This window comes from Prionailurus bengalensis, chromosome A3 (genome assembly GCF_016509475.1).
Source record: "Prionailurus bengalensis isolate Pbe53 chromosome A3, Fcat_Pben_1.1_paternal_pri, whole genome shotgun sequence".
Lineage (NCBI taxonomy): Eukaryota > Metazoa > Chordata > Mammalia > Carnivora > Felidae > Prionailurus > Prionailurus bengalensis.
This window is the reverse complement of record NC_057354.1, coordinates 74,700,609-74,710,660: the sequence shown is the minus strand read 5'-3', so window position 1 is coordinate 74,710,660 and position 10,052 is coordinate 74,700,609. Positions and strand designations below refer to the sequence as shown.

The window sequence follows — 10,052 nt, the reverse complement described above, 5'->3', positions numbered from 1 at the left end:
GATTTCCTCCTTTTTGCTTTCAAGGGATGTCAGGATTTTCAATAAACGTATAACTGAAAAACACCAGTGCCTAAAAGCCTATGCAGAAGTAGAGCTTGGCTGCAACATGGTACAACGTACCCCCCCTCAGGAACCGGTAATTGCTAACAGATCCAATCCTGACAGACACTTTACAAGCTCTATCATAGACTCTTAATATTTTAGATCTGGAATGGAAAATAGAGACCACTTATTCCAATTCTATTATTTATTGAGCACTGATTGCATGCTGGGCCTTTCACATGCACTGTCCCATTTAATCTTTCTAACAATCTTGTATTATTAATGGTACCATTTTGCAGATGAGAAACTGAAGCTCTTAGAGGTTTAATAAGGGCCTTGAACTGGATCTGTTCGGCTCCAAAGCCCATCATTTTAACCACCCAATTTTAAGGCCCAGAGGCGTTCAGTGGCCCCAGGTCACACAACTGGTTAGTGGTAAGCCTGAAACTAGACTTCAGTTTTCTTTGTACCATATGACACTTGTTGCTACTTGAACCGTCTATATTCCTAGAAAAGTGTCAAACTATTCAGTTTCTCATACAAACCCAATGGCTGACTCGAAATCAAAGCTGCTAAGTTATAATTCACCACTAGAGTGGGCATCAAGAAAGAAAGTTTCAGGGGCGCCTGGGTGGCGCAGTCGGTTAAGCGTCCGACTTCAGCCAGGTCACGATCTCGCGGTCCGTGAGTTCGAGCCCCGCGTCAGACTCTGGGCTGATGGCTCAGAGCCTGGAACCTGTTTCCGATTCTGTGTCTCTCTCTCTCTCTGCCCCTCCCCCGTTCATGCTCTGTCTCTCTGTCCCAAAAATAAATAAACGTTGAAAAAAAAAATTAAAAAAAAAAGAAAGAAAGTTTCATATGAATTCTGCATCTATTTATACTTTAACCCCAGTGGGTAAGTTGTAAAAGCATGCCTTTATATTCCTGAGGACATGACAAACCATCAAATTCACACATCATTATGAAACAGATGCTTTTCCTAATTTCTGTTGCTAACCTAAAAGGCATGGCAAAACTAATCATTAATAAAGATGGTCCCTAACTTACAATGGTTCAACTTAACTATCTGTCAACCTTAGGTGGGGTGTAAAAGTGATACACATTCAGTAAAAAACATACTTTGCATTTTGAATTTTGAGGTTTTCTCAGGTTAAGGATACATGGTACGATACCCTCCCATGATGGTAGGCAATAGCATATGATAAATGAGGATAAACAACCTAAATACTTACAACCATTCTGTACCCATTCAACCATTCTATTTCTCACTTCAGTACAGTATCTAATAAATTATAAGATATGTTCAACACTTCGTTATAAAATAGGCCTTGTGTTAGAGGACTGTGCCCAATTGTAGAGCTAAATTTAAGTGTTCTGAGCACATTTAAAGTAGGCTAGGCTGAGCTACGATTTTCTGTAGGTTCTATGTATTAAGTGCCTTTTTGACTTATAGCAGTTTCAGCAGACAGTGAGTTTATTGGGATATAACCCCATCATAAGTCAAGAAAGATCTATCTGTAGCACAGCAGGGATCATGTTGGGGTTTTGTAAGACCAGGCTTGAATTTGCACTCATAAACAGGTAAATGTTACCAATTCATTACTCATCTTCCAATTTCCATGTCACTTGTTAACTCTGTCTTCTGTAAAATTTCACCTGAAGGACCCATTAAGGATATTACAATATGTAAAAAATAGATAACCTTTCCATTTGACAAATGGCTTTTAATTTTCTGTCTTAGTGGTCACCCACAGCAGTGGCTGCTGTGGATAACTTCCTTCATCTCACAAATGACTACCTACCAAAATTAAAGTAGCACGTAATGAAATCTGATCTAATAAAAAGTGTGGTTAATTGCTATGCCAAATTATAACATTAATTACTTGATGCAAATAGAAGTACAAGGGATATTTCCTGAGTGGCTTTAGCTCAGCTTTTGTTTTTCCCTCCCATACTTGTTGCTCACCATCTTGCTTCTCATTTTCTTTCCTTCCTTCTATCTTCCCCCTCATCTCTGCAAAACTCAGAGCTGTGTTTGGTTGTGGGAAAGGGGGAAGGTGAAGGGCAAAATAATTTCAATTGGGGTTAAAACATATCACCAGTAATTCATAGATTATTCTTTCTCCTAAGGCTTCAACCAGGAGCTTCAGAAGAACTAAAAGTCATATTTCTTTGCCCAGTTATTGGTTTAAGGAAACCAGGGATCACCATGTATTTTACGAAAAAGGTAACTTACCACCATTATCATTATTGATAAATATTTGTTGAGCATACCATGTGCTTGCAACAGTGCCAAATGCTATATTTTTTGAAGGCTTCGGGCAAGGAAGACAGGCTATTCCTTTTTCTAGTGGGGACTCCCCTCTGAAACTTAATTTTCAGTGCCCCAATGGTTTGAGAGGGTGCATAGAATTATTCCTTATTTAAACATATAATTATACTTCATTTAGATTTTATTATCTCACTTTTATGGAATTGTATGGATTTTAAGTGTTTTGCCCAACTTGCTTTTAGAACAAGCTCTCTTTTCTCACTTTATATACAAAACATCCTAACTGGCTGCATTTGACTTTAAATATCTATGTTAGAAAGACACAGACTCATTTGAGAAACTAAGCATGTGAAAACTAGGAGTAGTAAATATTTATGAATATGGTAATGTTCTCTTTCTTGACCTGGGTGGTGGTTACATGGGTGTGTCCACTTGGTGATAATTCATCAAGCTGTACACTCATGATTTGCACATTTTTCTATAAGTGTGTTTACCTCAATAAAATAACTTAGACATACATATTTATGAAGAGTCCTGACATCCCCTCCCCAAACACATGCAAGCCCACAATCAGAAGAACTGATTTCACAGGAGAGTATTTATTTTTCCCTTTCCTGGAGTCCTCATTTCTTGCCCCAGGGACTTTAACTCTTCAACTTCAATCCAAGAGATTGTTTGTAGGGCCTCCCTCTCATCAGATATTCTCCCTTTGCACTTTTTTTTTCTTTTTCTCAAGGAATTTCTTCTGTTGACTGGGCCTCTGTCTTCTCTAATAGGTCCCTATAATTTCTGTGTTCTTCCTTTTTTGCTCACAGTATGTTATCCGGCTGCCCTTGCCAATGCCCACAAAGCTTCAGTTGTCCTTTCCCGGGTGCTGGCTGGGTGGCTTTCTCAGGCTTGTCTTCAAGATGAGCTCATGGGATTAAAAATTACTGTGCCTCCTACTTTCTTTCTCTCTTTTTCTCACTATACCTCTGGAACTTGTATTTCCAGCAGATTGAATCCCATGTTTCTTTGCAACGCCATTGAAAAGTACTACTATTGGACATTCTCCCATTTTCAATTGTTTCTTTTTTTTTAATGTTTATTTATTTTTGACAGAGAGAATGAGACTGAGTGGGGGAGAGGCAAAGAGAGAGAGGGAGAGAGAGAATTCTAGGCTCAGCGTGGAGCCTGATGTGGGACTTGATCCCATGAACTGTGAGATCATGACCTGAGCCAAAATCAAGGGTCAGATGCTCAACCAACTGAGCCACCCAGCCGCCCTCAATTTTGTTCCTGTAAGAACCTCCCTGATAAGATTCTGTCAAAATCAAATGAAATAATCTACATAAAATACTTAGTATACATACTAAGTAAAATACTCAGACATATGGTAATCATTCATTAAATAGCAGCTTTTGTTATTGTTAGTAATAGTATGATTAGCTAAGGATGTTTTTTGTTTGTTATAACAGTAGGGTCAACTCAAATTCTTAACCTGTGAAAATTGTAATGCCGAGGGAAAAATAAAATAGCAGCTACCATTTATTGTGTATCAGGCATTGTTAGGCACTTTACACAAATAGTCTTATTGAAGCCTCTAATAACGGTATGAAATAGATTTGGGGATCCCATTTTAAAATGAGAAAACTGAGTTTTGTAGGGGTTACACCATTTTGCCGGGTCACTTCCAATTAAACTGAACATGGAGATGTGTTTCTTCTGAAAAAACCACCTTCTTGCAGGATGTGCATCCTGCCAGATTGTGGCATGACACTCGGCCCCTCAATAAGAAGCCATTGGGTTCCAACTACAGAAGAAATCTCAAACCTGACCCTTGCCTCTAAGGAGCAGACAATGGGTAAGTCAACCTTGTCCCAACTTTGTCCAGCGTTTCATCTTTGAGACCTAACGATTTGCAGGCTTCAAGGACCTAATCATCTTCTACTCTTTTGTGTTTGTTGCCTTTAGCATCTCCTCCATCATCCCAAATGAAGAATCATCTTGGAAAATTGTGACAAATTTATAGACTAAAGTTTCTTCTCCGTTGTAAGAATCTTGAGACGTCTGGAATTCTAGACACTGTCTCCTAAAAATTTCCAGGATAAACTTCCCTCCTTCTTTTACTATAGGTGCACTCTACAAAAGAAGGTAGGTTTGAAATGATTCAGACACTAAGACTACAACCCCACTGAGTCATCAATGCCTCATGTCTTTGGTCTCCAAAAAGAGGACCTTCAAAATATTCTTTCTTTTTTAAAAAATGGAAGGTGGCATACACCAAGTCTTAAGAGTTACACCCAATTATACACAGGCAATCCTTAGTGAATATTCTAATAGCAACTAGTTTATTTATTTCTCTCCAATTACTCATGTCAATATCATTATCCAACTTGCTAATGGCTTTCCTTGAAGAGGTTATTTATTCATCTGCTTTGCTTCAGTTATGAAAGATGCACTGTGTCCCTTGAACTAGGGCTGGCTTCTTTCTAAGATTTTCTAGAAGCTTAAACTAGAAGAGTATGAAAAAGCCCTTTTTTATGAGAACCATTCTTTATATCAATTACACTTTTGCTCTGTCATTAATTGTGACTACCTATTTAAGAATGTCTCCACCATTCAGAATGTGGAAAACATGCCAATGGGAAGCTCAGCTCAATGGCAGTTCTGGCTTTGGCTTTGGGCTGGACACCCACTTATGCACAGTATGACTCAGACTCCCTTCTCGTAACGCCTTATCTCTAGACACCATTCTCCATGAATCCTTTTCTCTATTTGTAATCACTTCTAATCCTCATGCTCCTCTGTCTGACCTTCTCTTCCCACAAAAATCCAGAAAGTATGCACTTAATAAACAAACAAATCCATTGACAAAGATAGATGTATTCAGGGCAGCTTTACCAAAATTCAGCTTCAAACTGGTATTTAGCAAAATTCCAGCCAAAATGCTCATTTGTAACTCTAGCCAACTATTTTATTGAAACCAATTCAAAGCCAAACATTTTTTGAATGCCTACAAAGCTACAAAAATAATAAATAATGTTTGGCTATCTTTCAAGCCTTGGGGGATTCAGAGTCCCAATCCCAAAAAGAACAAGAAGGCAAGGTAAAAAGGAAGCAGACATGAAAAAGATTATTGCCTGGAGAGTGACTCCCACCCAGAAATCAGAGAGAGGAAGTTTGTTTGAAGAAACTTGAAGTGGTCCCCACATCTGCTAGGAAATTGGGATATAGAACAGAGCCCTGTTGAAGGGGTTCTTATAAGTCCTCTCACCCATCAGCACCTTTTCAGTTGGTTTTCATAGACTTTTCTGCCTTTATTTTGAGTTAATTTCCAAAAGAGGGATTGCAAAAGACACTCAAATATAACAAAATTAGTACCACTCCAGCACCAGTGTGAATCTGAGTACCCAAAGACCTGAGCTGTTTCAGAATTCTGACCTGAAGGCTAAGGGAGAACTAGATTTCTAAGCAGCATGTCTCAAATGACAGAACACTTGTATCCATAAAGAAGAGAAAACTGAATTATAAAATGGCTTATGTCAACTCTGGATACCATTGGTTCAGAGAAACCATAAGCATCATGCAAACTCAGAAGCCCCTCAGTGTAGAAATAGATACACCTCTTGGCCAACACCCTAGAGCACCCTGGTACATCATTAATAAGTCAGTAACTTGAGCAAGGCACAGAAGCAGATTTTAAAAACTTCTGGGAAGGAGGCGTCTGGGTGGCTCAGCCAGTTGAGGGTCCGACTTCGGCTCAGGTCATGATCTTGCAGTTCATGAGTTCAACCCCCATGTCAGGCTCACTGGTATCAGTCTGTCAGCGCAAAGCCTGCTTCCGATCCTCTGTCCCCTCCGTCACTTGCACTCTCCCAAAAAAATAAATAAATATTTTTTTTTAAAAAGAAAAGAAAAACTTCTAGGAAGGAAGATAATAACGTAAGCATAAATATAAGAGTGGAATTTGGGCACCTCTTCTAAAATCTAGAGGTTGGAAAGAAAAAACAAGTAATTGAGTTAACCAAAGGACATCATGGTAAAATTAAAATAAAACCAGAATTTATTAACTATGTATCAGATTTTGTACCAGGTAGACATTTCCACAATATTATCTCAGTTAGTTGTTAATAATGTCACCCACAAGTATTAACAATGCACAAACTGAATCTCCAAGAAACAAAATGATTCACCTTAAAGCACCACGCTGGTAAGTGTAGTACCAGGAATCACACCCTGCTCTACCTCACTCCAAAGCTCATGTGCTTCCCAACCCCTTATGCCATCTTCCACAGTCAATTGCAGGAGGGTTAATCCTTCCGAGTTTTCAGAAGTTATCTAAATAATTCTGACTCTGAGTAAATAACATGATCTTAAGAGAAATATTGAAATTGCAACTGTCTAAACAGATCCAATGACCTAACAGAAACTTCTGTTACATCCAAATACAAATCTATAGAGAGTAAGATCTAAGAGTTTACAGAATTAAGATCACAAATGCATACAGTGCAATGCCCCCAAAGATGCCTGTAGGAATACTTTACTATGGATTTAGAGTCTCCCTTCCTTTGGTAATATCCCTAAAATCCTTGAACAGGATGTATGGTTTTAGAAATAGCTTACTTCTTGATACTTTGCTACTATTTTTTTAGTTTATCTGGCCTATGGACTAACCAGCCACATTAGCATAGCTTTGTTACCAAAACTTCTTTATATCATTGCCCTCCTTTTCCCTTTTAAGTGCCCATGACAACAACCCAGTAAGGTGGGCAAGGCAGCAAAGTATGTGTCTATACTTTCCCCCTAGTGCCTTCCCCACTGCAGTTGTGGGCATGATATACCCTATGTCTTGGGTTCACCTGCAGCTCTTTATTTTCCTCATCAATGTACAGTACTTCCAGTTATGACCTTTTTCTAATGTTTTCCAGTAGAGGGAAGAAGAACTACATCTTTATTCTTGCTATCTCTTAACAGTCACTTTCAGTGTTAAACCTTCTAGGAAGAAAGGGAAATCAAATCTAAGGTTAAGAGAAAAGAAAAAAAGAACAAGCCTGCATGTTGCTTTGGAGTTGGATCTGATTTATCCTAACCCCTTGAGAAGAAAGACATGAGAAATGATAGGCCCTTGTTTTTTGCTTAGGATAAAATCCTCTATTTCTTTTTGATCCTGAGCAATTTGACTCCAGAAAATAGACATAGACTATATTTTAAATGCTAAAGTTCAGTGAGAAGACATTTTTATTTCTCAACAAGTAGCCTTCTACTTAGGAGTTCATATGAAAAGCAAGATTATATTCTCTTGTTCTTTCTTAATTGTTTTTTAACTTCATATCTGCCTGAATTTTTTCCTTGAAAAGCCTTTTTTTCTAACCAAGCAAATTATCATTATCCTAATTCTGTCAAGTCTCAGTTATTTAGGGACAAGTTATGAGCTGGAATCTATAATACTTTGCTTCAACAAACATTTCATTTAGCTCAACAAACTTTTATTGTGTAACTTTTAGGTAGTAGAGCCCATACAGAGAATTGTATGGCTGAGACTATAAAGATGAATAAGGGTGGTCCTTACATATAGGAGGTCATAGTCTAATGAGGGAGACAACATGTAAGCAAGAAAACATCATTGTGTATAACAGGTGTGAAAATAGAGAGGGTACAAATTGAACACAGAGAAGGGAAACAGAAGAGAGAAAGTGTCTGGTGTTGGTCTTAGATTGAATGTGTGTGTCAGTCACACAAGGTATGTATGTATGCATATGTGTGTGTATGTGTTTGTTCAAGGAGGGAGGGAGGAAGAGGAAACTGTCCCAAGTATGTGCAAAGGCATAATACAGCTCATTGGATTATGGAACTTCAAGCAGTTTGTTATAGCTTGAGTCTACAATTTAGGGGAAGAAATGGACTAGTATGAAATGAAACTAGAGAGAAAGGCTGGGAAAATCCCCATCAAAATGCAAATCCTTGCCCTAAACCAGACATACAAAATCAAAATCTGGACACAGACTCTGGGGATCTATGTTTGTAACAAGGTCCTCTGATGCTTCTTATACTCCCTGAAGCTGAGAATCCCCGCAGCAGATGATGGAGAACCTCTGCAGTCTCTCCCTCCTTCCTTTCTTGATCATTATTCCTATGATTGATCAGCCCCACTCAATGAATTAGAAGGGCGGAGGCTCACGGCCCAATCCAATGTAACTGAATAAAGCAGCATGAGCAAAGGGAAGGACACAGAAACTACCATCTAAAAAAGGTGAAGACCTGGACCCCCATTATCACACCTGCCCCTTTGGTGAGTATATATATGCTCATTACCTTTTTCACTTACATAAATGTTGTTTGTTGGTTGTTGTTGTTTTTTTTTTTACCTGAGGAACTATTTTAGGGTGTTGTTGGTATTCCCAAATTCCTTATAAAGCTTGCTTATAAATGGTTTTTGAGTGATTGGTTTTATATCCTCCAATACTTACTTGTGTTTCTTATTATGTAAGGATTAAATAGAATAAATCCTTTCTAAATGCAAAAATTAGGACATGATATGCAATGCTGCACATACCAGCAACGTGTGAATATAGGTTTCAATTCACCAAGAGAAGTAGCTTGATAATGTTTCATCAAGAAAAAAGCCAGGAGACAATAACTCTTTAGCCGATGTGCTCAGTGAATAGCGCTGTGCTTTTACCCAAGGCACCCATGTGCCTCTGCTCACATGATGCTCTTCTTGCAGGTCTAACCTGGATGGCTGTGAGTTGGCTTAATCTCAGCTGGCAACTGTGAGATGTTCATACAATCCCCCACAGTGGTCTCTGGGATTATGCTAAACAGAGCAATTTCCTTGCCCTCATGGATCAAAAGACTTGTAGGCAACCCAAATTACAGTACGGAATTACTAGTTCATGACAAAAAAAAAAAAAAAAAAAAAAGCAAAGTTGCTATGGTTACTGTTTCATGTTCAACCTCTTTTAATCTTACTAAAGTCTTTTCTGAAGTCCTGCTCTACGAGAAAGGCAACCAGCCTTGGGAATTAATTTGTCTTTATTGGATTCATGTTCCATTTATAGCACTCCTTTAAGGCTCCTTCGTTTTTTGTTTGTTGTTTCTTTTTAAATCAACCAAGGGAGTTTGGTGTTAGAAGCTAAACCTAAAATGTTTTCCTTCTGAAAGCTCCTCCCACTCTTTCTGGGGGTGCTGTCAGATTCCAAGCAGTCCAAAAGAGGATGATCTGCCAGGCCCTACTCAAACTTCAACTGCCCAGATTCTCACACTGAAAGTCTCTTCCTCATTCCTACTATGAACGTTTCACATTCAACTGTCCTAATTGATATTGAAATTTAGAATCAACTGTGGCTCTGGCCTCAAAGACTTTTTTGAGCCATGCCTAACTCCAATTCTTGGTGACCCCTGGAAACAGGGGCAGAAGACTATTCTGGAAAAAGATTGAGAACAAATGTGATTCCTCAGGATAAAAAAATCAAGGCCAGTTCTCTTTCTCATTCACCCAGCAGCACCAAACCAATTAGATGGAACAAATTTGTAATTAATGTAAGATTAACTTTAGCAACAAATTGTATTAAACATGCTATTTCAAAGGTCTTGGCTGACATGTAGTTCCTTGGGTATCTTCAGGAAGAGAAGAAGCCTGTGTGTCTATCTGATTAGATTACACATCTGCTATTCTGACCTATTAGGTTTCCTTGCCAGAAAGTGATGTTGGGTAGTAGGAAGTCAGTTTGAGGACCAGTTATTCCCAGACTAACAG

The 10,052-nt window shown here is 38.5% G+C and overlaps 1 long non-coding RNA gene across 1 annotated transcript; it reads left to right on the top strand.

Annotated features, from left to right (window-relative positions):
* The first annotated feature begins 1,061 nt into the window (after nt 1-1,061).
* LOC122496865 lies at nt 1,062-8,726 on the top strand. The gene is made up of 4 exons (XR_006300972.1): nt 1,062-2,269; nt 4,042-4,157; nt 4,268-4,447; nt 8,356-8,726. It is a non-coding gene; the product is annotated as an uncharacterized LOC122496865 (long non-coding RNA).
* The last annotated feature ends 1,326 nt before the right edge of the window (nt 8,727-10,052 follow it).